General features: G+C 34.5%; 1 long non-coding RNA gene across 1 annotated transcript; it reads right to left on the reverse strand.

Annotated features, from left to right (window-relative positions):
• Positions 1-6,578: 6,578 nt before the first annotated feature.
• LOC114142159 (uncharacterized) lies at positions 6,579-9,762 on the reverse strand. Its single transcript, XR_003594968.1, has 3 exons — positions 9,649-9,762; positions 9,399-9,474; positions 6,579-8,794 (listed from the first exon to the last, which is right to left on the reverse strand). It is a non-coding gene; the product is annotated as an uncharacterized LOC114142159 (long non-coding RNA).
• Positions 9,763-10,321: the final 559 nt, after the last annotated feature.

Consider the following 10,321-nt stretch of genomic DNA (forward strand, 5'->3'; position numbering starts at 1 on the left):
GAGTCTTTCTCCCCTGAGAATGTGGATTGGTACTGGACTGATTCTATGCATTCAAATGATTTTAACAGAAGTTTCACATTACTTAGAAGTTGATGTAAAAATAATGTTTGTTTAAGCCATGGGATGATTATGCTCAGCAGCAAACAACATATCCCCAAATACAGCATAGAGTAGCTCATCGATGTAGCAGCTATGTAGCCTGACAAAAAAACATTTTGCAAGACAATGTCAAACATTGAGAAGTTTTAATTATTGTTATCAAACACGGCGTTTTGAAGCCAAAAATACCTCAGAAATATACAGAGCCAACCATGAGAATCAACTCATTTAAAGTTTAAACTCAGTTTCACACAAACACAAAGACCCTAGCATAAATGTTTGGTTGTTGAACTGGACCTTTCAAGCTAATTTTCTATTAGCAGCTTTACAAATCTTTTACATTACATTACCAAGGCACATGAAAACAAACTTTATCTTGGCTTTTTTCTATTCTTCCTCTTTCCTCCCTCCCTGAAAGATAAGTCCTTTTTTGAGGCATTGTTTTGTTTACTTATTTTCTGACCGGAGCTTTGGACATTTGGATGCTCTCTGCACATTGCACGGCAGCGTGCTGTACCTACCGCGACCACCAGGGGCACCCAAGAGCATTTTTTTTTTTTTTTCTTTTTATCAATAAAATAATAATTTCTACATACATTGTCAAATATATTGTGAAAACAAATCACTTTATGGTGAAATGGTGTGTTTTTATATTATAATGACAGAAATTATTACTAAAATGAAAAATCAGCTCCACTGAGGGGGCCCCTTAGTGGTCCTGGGGCCCTAAGCAGTTGCTTAGTTTGCTTATGCCTTGGGCCGGCCATGCTCTCTTTACTATCTTCTTAGTAAAGAGAAGTTCAGAAGACTCAGATCGTTCGTTAATGTCTATATTGCAGACTTTTAGACACAGTGTTGTCCTATTTATGCGACACGTTAGTCAACATCTCTGTATCTGTATTATCTGTCTTATATTTTATTCTGTCAGAGCATAATAATCCTCTTTTGACAAATATGTTAAAACATATAAAAAGTATAGAAAAAAATATTACAAAAAACATATTTTTATAAGTTACATACTGCAGCTTTAAGACTGAACTTTAAGGAATTATTCAATAAATTGTTGGCAGTCTTATGCATTTTGATTTGGTGTGATACTAAACTCACCTATTATTATGTCCCATTTCAGTACTGCTTAAATACAACCAGCTTTTTGCAAAGTTCACAGTACTGTAAAGAATGATCACACATAAATATCAGCGAGATACCACTGATATATTAAACCCTTGGGAGCTGCGGGACAGTCACCCGGGTAGAGAAAAATAGACTGTTTTCTTCTAGCACAGTTCTTGGCAGGTGAAGAGGCAGCTCACTCACAACTCAACAGACCACCTGCTGCCAAATCTGATTTAGTGCAGGGGAATATTTTCTCTTCAAGTTCCTGCCATTGGTTTAGAAGGCCAGGCCACATGTTGTGAAACGAAGTAGGCCGCCAAACTAAACGGGTTGTCATTTGCCCACACTGCGTGGCCATTGATTTACCTCTCCTTGCTGCTGATTTCCTGGAGGGGACTGCGAGCTCTAAAGAAAATGCCTGCGTGCTCCATCAAAAGAAAGGTTTCCCCCAGGTCAAACCTCCTATGAGGTTTCACTGTTAGCAGAAGGCACAGTCAGAGGTTCAACAAATGAAGCTGAATTATTATTTTATAAGTTCAAAATTACCAGTTGTTTTGTTAAAGTTGCAATATGTTCCGTCATTTAAGCAAACCCTGGACAAAGATTTCCATTAGTGAAATCCTAATTTCTAATAAAAATTAGTGTGTAAATGTAGCAGGTGTTGGCTTGAGTTTTTCTTTTGAAGTGGAGCTGAGGAGGTAAATCTAAATGAAGAAACAGAAGTAGGCACTATTTCAGAAGTAAAACACGCATTTAGGCAACAATCAGCTATGCATATGTAAATGAATATTATATTATATCATATTATATTATCCAAGAGGCTTATAGTTTATATTATATTGTTTTTATAACTTTTTTTTCTGTGTTGCTATTTTGCAAACTGGAAAATGCTGTTTTTGCTTTGTGTGTAAAAACTGAGAACAAATGTTATGTACTCTTCATATTGTTTTGCTGTGCTAAATATCTCATTACCACAAGAAAACACAATAAATCTCTTTCTAGCAACATTACATTTCTTTTCAGTTTTTGTTGTGTGCTTAGTGACACTTAAAGAATACATCGTTGGGGGTGCTGTGGTGGCGGAGAGGTTAAACACAACTAAGGAGGTCTTAGTCCTCGATGCGGCCGTCGCAGATTTGATTCTCGGCCTGTTGACCTTTGCGACATGTTTTCCGTCTCAATAGCACTTTAAATAAAACTTGCAAGACTGACCTACAGTTGAACTATGTCATTAGATTTTGGGTAAATTATGTATTGTGGAGATATTTGTTTTTTACCAATACAATTTCTGAAAATATAGAAGTATTTGTATTTTGAAAAAACAAAAAAAGCCTGATCATTTACATTTTTTAATGTCTTCTTGGGTATGAAAATGAAATTGTAATCTAAGTAGCACTGAAGTTAATCTATTCAGACACGATCCTTCTGAGACTGCAGTATAGATGTATAGTATAGATTTGACAGTACAACTACAAAAAGTAAAAGGAGTTTTAACAAGACTGCTCTCTTCTCTGGTTACATCTTATTTACCATATCTTTATATATTAAGAAAAAACTTCATATATTGCCATATACGACATAATCGTGTAAAATACTGGGTTATAAATATTACACAAAAAGCAGAGAATAAAATGAGGATGTCAAATATTCAGTCAAAACAGTGCTCCATTAAGAATTTGCCTGTTTATTTTAACCAAGCTTAAAAATCATACTGATCAAATATGAAGTATTTGATTAAATCTGGGGACCAATTTCAGTTCCACCTCACCACATTCATTCCTTAAAAAAGATTGTATTCCAATCTAGACCTGACTTATTTTGCTCAAGAGTTGGCAAATTGAGATAGTGATGCACTTCAATTATTTCAAAACAAGTTCACAAGGCAACGTTAATGCAATCTGTTTGTGTGATTAGTGCTGGTGGCGAAGGTGCAGACTGGCTGCACGTTGCATATGATCAGCCCATTACATGCTGCCAGGGCTGGTTATGGAAATAGACTTATAACAGTGCTACCTGATGTTGCTGCCCACTGAGACAGAGGGAGAAATCACATTCGTTTCCCAGCCTCCAATTAGTGCTGAGCCCACATCATCATCAATTCACATACTAATTGTCTTGTGTGGCTTACACAGCATACCACCATCTGTGCAGGTCCTCTAACTCTTGAGGAGCAGGTTGGGTATTTTTAGGTATGACAGAGAAGTGGTTGCACTTGAGATGTACATATTTGCACTGTATATATTAAGAAGGTTAAACCCTTGTCAAAATTTTCAGCGCCTCATTAAAAGCTATGGGGAAAAAACGAACGCATACTGTGGAGAAAAAAATAAATATTTAACACGTCAACATTTTTCATAGTGAAATACCAAGAAATCCTTACATACAAAATAATTAGCAGAAAACAATCCAGATATCAAGGTATATCAGAAAATGGCCTGAAATAGGGAATCAGTGTTAAACACGTGAAGGAAAAAAGCTTCAACATGTTAGAGGTGGAGATGAGCTACAAGTACATGTGTTGATTGACAGCGATAAGAACGTCCTCCTGGCTCTGATTGGTTGTTTCTAGTTAGAACTGGGAGAATACAGAGAAGCTGGATTTTTTTTTCACAGATTATCTGTCTCATACCATAATGTCACAACATAGTGACAGTTGTAACAAATATGTACTTTTTTTATTATAAAAGTTACACACTGCAGTTTTAACCTATCAACCTAAGATTTTTCCAGTGTTATTGTTCCAAAACCAACAAAAAAATGTTTGTTTACATATTTCTACATTCTTCAATGTTCTAGTGAGCAATGCTTGGATCAAAGGAGACCAGCTAGGACTAGGACCTTGAAAGATCTTTTAAGAATTAGTCAAAAATTAGGAATTAATTAATTCATTCATTATTTAGCTGAATAAAGACAAACATAGATACATACTGAGAAATTACTTTTAAGAATCCAAAGCTTAAACAAATAGATTTTTCATCAAGGCAAAAGGTTCTTTTAAAATCAGAGGCCAATTTCAAGACTTCAAATTGAGAAGTCAAATGTGTTTTAAGTTATGTTTGATATATACAGCATTTTTATAACAAATGAAGGTAGTTTGGTTACTTTATAGTGCTATAAAATGGCACTATGTTCATGGAAAATACATAATGGCACCCCTTTAAGAAGAAATCCTTACAGTATCTGCTTCCATTCTGTGTTCATGATCAAACACAGGAAAAGCTCCATCACAGTAAAGGTCAATTTTTTTTCTAGTTGTAGGTTGAACAAGTTAAAATATAAAGCAGCAAGATAAGTTCAGTTTCAGTCTGTCAGCATTGATTGGGGAGGTGAAATGATCATGATGTTGGCTCCAAAAGCTGCTATTAGACTGTGAGGTAACAGCTGCCGTGGTCTCTCACAAAAAAAAAAAAACAGTAGGGTAATTTAGTTGCTCTTTATCTGCAGATTTTTCAGAAATCATGAAGATGTGCTTAATTATTTTTAAATCTTATACAAAGATGGACAAAGATGGTGGGTGGCAATGAAATGAGGCTTCTGTATGTTTTATCCACTGTAACAGTTCCCTGCAGGTAGTGTAACATGTTGTACATTAATCTTAAAGTGAATGGCTTCTGTTCTGCATGAATTCAAAAAACAGAAAAAAAAAACTATAATTAAAATGCTATAATTACAGAACGGTGACAGAAAGACTAGCTCATTTTCAATGTCTTATGTTCAAGCCATGTCCTTCCTACTGGAGTGAAGTGCCTTTTAGAGCACATGACCTTGTGTAAACTGTTATGCAAGTAACCTAGGGTAATGGTATTGGAATTACACTATTGTAGCGCAAGTGTTACACCTTCTCACAGGCCAGTGATATTCATCTTGCTTCAGTCTTTGTTACTTGTTGACAGAGGCAGGATGTTTTGGCCGAACCAGTTTTTCTTTCTTTTTTTAGAAGGAAAGTAATAATGTGTTGCTCCAATATAAGATAAGCTTCTAAAATGTTCTGATATTATAGCTACTATCATATTTTCTAGGAATTTCCATTAATTTTACTTTCTGTACTTAATGGTCTATGTATTAGTTTGAGTTTACATTTGAAGTTTTTGTTTCTGGTTGTAGATCATCACTGGGTCTCTCATGATATTTTATGCAATGCTGTTGAATATTGTTTTTAAAGCTAATTGATAATGGATAATAATACATAATGGAAATAAGAGTATCATAAAGTTTCCAGTTCCACAGGAAAAGTAAAAATAAGGTTTACTTTTCTTGGAGCTATTACTGTTAGGTTTTTTTAGAGAACCCCATTTGAACGGCATATGTCTCGGTCTGTATATGTTTTAAGATATCAGTGGTTAAGTTTATTTGCGAAAACACATTTCAACTTGACTCTGAATCCGATCACGCATCCCATTCAATCCCCTTGGCTGGCTGCAACGTAAAATGATTCAATACATCCAATAAGCTTCTCTCTTTCTTTTCATTTCCTTCATTTGAAGCTGCCTGTGTACTGCCATCCTGGGTCACTCAACCCCATTTCAAGTGGCTCTCCTTCAATCTACACGATGAATTTCCTCTGTGGCTTTTCTTTTTTTCTTTAAGAAAGATCCACAACTTAGAAATCAGGGCAACAAAAATCACAAAAGAAAATAAATCCTTTGCAAAAATAACAAAGTTCAGTGTGCCAAAGAGGATTAGTTACAATAATGCCCCTGCTTTGTTTGATCCAGAGTGTTTCAAGGTATTACTCTATTTGTCAGTTAACAAGATGAATCTACTTTGTAGATACCCTTCCTAGAAGTCCTGAACAATTGCTCAGTGAATTCTCTAGGCCATGCATGTGCAATATTGTATGTACTATATAAAAGATTCTTCTTTCTATGCCCATGAGTTTGAACCAAGCACATTTGTGAGAAAGGACAGACATAAAAAGGGGCATTAAGAATGTCATCTTCCACTCTACCTTTGGTGACTGCCCTTTCTCCAATAGACACAATTGTCTGAAGGATAATGTTCACATTAGGACTTAAATTATTCATCGTCACCATTCATAGCCTTCTATGAAACAGTAAAGTGAATATTACTGTGCGCGCATTACATCTCACTCCAATGGAACTATTTCTGCTTGGAACAAATCCCCAACATAGATCACCAAACTAAAAGGAAGCCTTTGATTAGCCTACTGATTGTCCTATCAAATCCAAACAACTGGTCCTCTAACATTGATGACACTGTTAACCTTGATACATTTTCAAATCCTTTCTGGAACATTAAACATTTTGAATTTGTTTTGGTCCCAATTCAACAATGATGATGTCACGTATCTATATGCTAAGAGGTTATCTTGGACATATATATTGATTTTCTATCTGGCAGGAGTGTGGGTTGAGGACTTGGTCATGTCTGTGATGTTCATCACAGCTCAAAGACAATTATGGAGTGAAAACTTAAGGGTAGCAGAGGGTAATCCTTTTACCAAGCTTCCCAAGAGCTTTTCAGTGGGTTGCTTGATTCAAGATATTGATTCAACCACTCTTGTCTGACCCCAAAATTACCTATTGATTTACCCTTTTAACAGTTGTTAGTTGGAAACGTAACAACAATGACCTACATTGTCATAAAAAGTACATGTTGTTTGGCACTAGCTGTTGCTCCTCCTTTCATGTCTTAGCTACAAGTATTACTGCTGCTGAAGCACATACATGGAAAATCAATACAGTCAGAACACAAGACACGTTTTTGCAGCAGGACTTGATTATCTATACTTATCTTACCTTTAATGATTAATTTTAAAATTCATTTATTCATGCAACTTGTGGTTGACTTGATAAAATTATTTACATCTTCAGAACATTCAGTGATATTAAAGTCAGGTTTACTGCAGTGGAATTTGTTCCCTGTGATAATCACAAAGACACAACACAATTACTGCACTGTTTTCAAGACTTAGTGTTATGTAATGCTGACAAGAGCTCAAAGGCAACATTTTCATTTTTTTAAGTAAAGATTATTCATAATTTTAATATTTTTTGTGAATATTATGCTCAGCTAATAGCATAGTCTCATGTATGCCTTAAAACAAATTTTCAATGTTTATAAAACATGGGGATGGACAAGTTTTATTTATTTCCCTCCAGGGCCACATGAGGTTCAATGATTGGTGCTGAAGGCCATATCATTTATATAAACTCAAATATTCCAAAAAACAAATTTAGTAATCAGCTTTAAACTTTTTTCTCTTCTGCTATAACAGTACCTTGTGCAACTGAATATTAAAATGTTACACAGATTGAGTCAAATTAAACTATATTATTTAACTGGTAAAATTGGGTTTTAGAAAAACAATTATTTTCTTATATTTCACCGTTTATAAGAATAACAGTCTGTTCTTCACAGTCAGTCAATTTGCATTTTACTTTTGTGAATAGGTACTGCATGACTACATGATATTACGATTTGGGTTGAAATAAATTAAAGCCCTTTGTTTAGCTCAAAAGAAATTCTAAATTGTATGATGTGAACCAAGATGACGCTAAAACTTTATTTGCCCTAAATAGTGTACTATATTTATATATATGACTTAAATTATCTTTACAGATATTAAAATAATAATAATAAAAAATACTCAATGCCCCAAAGTCCAAAGCTCATCAAGATGTTTTAAGATCTAAAGAAACACCTCCTCTGTTTAACCTACTGAAGTCCAGTCAAAGAAATATCTGAAATGCTTGGCCAAGTAAAAATTAAATTTTCTGTTAATTGCAATATGCTATAAGATGTAAAAAACATTTATACAGAATGTACAAATGTACAGTATGAATGCATTTTCTTTTACAGTTGCGATTATCTGTGTATAACACATGCTTATCCTCATTTCAATTGGAAGAGGGTTATTCCTGTCACTACTTCATTAAAGATTTATATTATTTTCCCATTTTATGCAGTAAGATTCCTCTCAGCAAGTTATGGATGTATATTTTCTCTCCCTGCAGGATCTTATGTTTTTTTATACCCATTACTGCAGGCATTAGTTGAATGTTTGCACTCTGCACTGAAGCTTTGTGGCGTAATAAACCATAAATTTTTCACTCCATCTGACAGAGTACCATTAAGCTCAGTTATAATGTAAAGACTGAAAATAAAGTAAGGCATTCATACAATAATCTGCTGCACAAATTTAGTAATATTATACTACTGGGCGCCAAACAAATATTTCATGGTGTTGATGTGCGGCACCAATGACATATGATGTACATGAAACTGGGTGTAAGAGTAGACGATGAGTCTTTTAAAAAAGAACAATGTCTGACAGGAAAAATAAGGAAAAAATATGCAGAATAGAAACGGTAAAACTGCAGCCAAAATCAATTTTTCGTGTATACATTTTTCTCGCTTTCACTACCATCTTTTTAAAGACTGCCATCATGTGTTTCCTTAATACACTCTAAAAAGAAGAAAATAAAATTTCCTTCAGCCCAGAAGCTTCAGAGTGCAAAAGAAAACTAGTTTGCAGATGATATCAGTCCATCTCCAACCATGGAGATTATAGCAATGACAGCTGTTGTGGCAAACAGCTTACAGCTTATAGAAGTACCTGCAAAGAGATGGACATGATAAAATAAATTACCTGTATGACAGCTGACAGCTTAAGAACACCAGTTTATTTCATTTAATTTTTTTTCTCACTAACAGAACATATCTGATTTTGGTTGGGCTAATATATATATATATATATATATATATATATATATATACTGTATATACAGTACAGACCAAAAGTATATATCTATATATATATATATATATATATATATACATATACAGTACAGACCAAAAGTTTGGACACACTTTCTCATTGAATTCAATGAGAAGGTGTGTCCAAACCTTCTCATTGAATTATATATATATATAAAGTAGTTTTTTTCCCCCCATCATAGATGTAATTCTCATTCTAAACTAAATGCCTTTATGTTTATGTTTGACTCCATGTGCTACAATGTGGGATTATTTATGTTTTGTAAGAGGCAGAGACAAGATTCAATAATTTATGAAAGACAATAGACTTCTTGGGATGAAATAGAAGCTCACCCACAAAACAAGACTGCTGTGTTTTTGATTTTCACCAACTCTATGGCAACATCTCTGTATCCAGCTTCATGTCTGACTGTTCCATACATTTTTTCAAGCAGACAACATACCGGTAAGCCTGTTGTGAAATCAATTTAAATGATGATGCATGAGTTAGATCCAGAGTTCAACTCCTGTCCTTGGTCCCTGCACCACAAGTGCCAAAAAAGTTAAAAAAAGAAAAACACCACTACCAGAAAAAAAATAAATAAATAAAAATAAAAAAACAACCTGCAGAGAAAGAAAGAAATTAATGGAGATAACCATCATGCATCCAGTTAACACAGACTGAATTCAGGCTTGTTGATAGACATGGCTGACCTGGGATTCATGCTGTTAAAGCATTGGTGGATGTGGCAGGTGAAACTCTCCTCTCCAATTTAAAATGTTGCATTTGAAGGACAGATCTACTCCCTTTAACACCATCTAAACAGAACAAACAGTTTTATTTCATAAATAATTTTGACTAAATAAAATAATTTCTTACTTGTTGATTTAACAAACATTGTGGTGGTCAAATGGGAAAATCTCTTTTAAAGAGAGATTAAAACAGACTGATACATGCGATCATGTCCCATACCTTCATTTGATATGTTGTAAAAACCTTTATGTATATAATTTGTCTTCCACTGAAAGCAGGAAAAATAGACTTGGCAGAAAAATGTGATCGTTGATGTGAAACTGTGGTTTTGGTAATGTTGTGTACTGCTCTGCTACTCTCTTTCCATGTCCAGGCTGTAGAGATGAGGTTTAAACGAATGGCCTTATCTATGTCCTCCAGGTCCAAAACCTCCACTGACGTCAGTATTCTCCAGGGTTTAGGTTGGGGGAAAAAGGGGAAGACTGGAAGAAGAGAGTAGAAGAAGAAACACTCTTAACATACAAATAGGACAGAAAAACAAAACAAAGGGGGCAGGATGATGAAAGGACAAAAAGATAACTAAAAATATAAATTGACAAAAACTAAACTGGAATAAGTTGACTGAGAGAAGTG

The sequence above is a fragment of the Xiphophorus couchianus genome, chromosome 3 (genome assembly GCF_001444195.1).
Source record: "Xiphophorus couchianus chromosome 3, X_couchianus-1.0, whole genome shotgun sequence".
In the NCBI taxonomy this organism is placed as follows: Eukaryota; Metazoa; Chordata; class Actinopteri; order Cyprinodontiformes; family Poeciliidae; genus Xiphophorus; species Xiphophorus couchianus.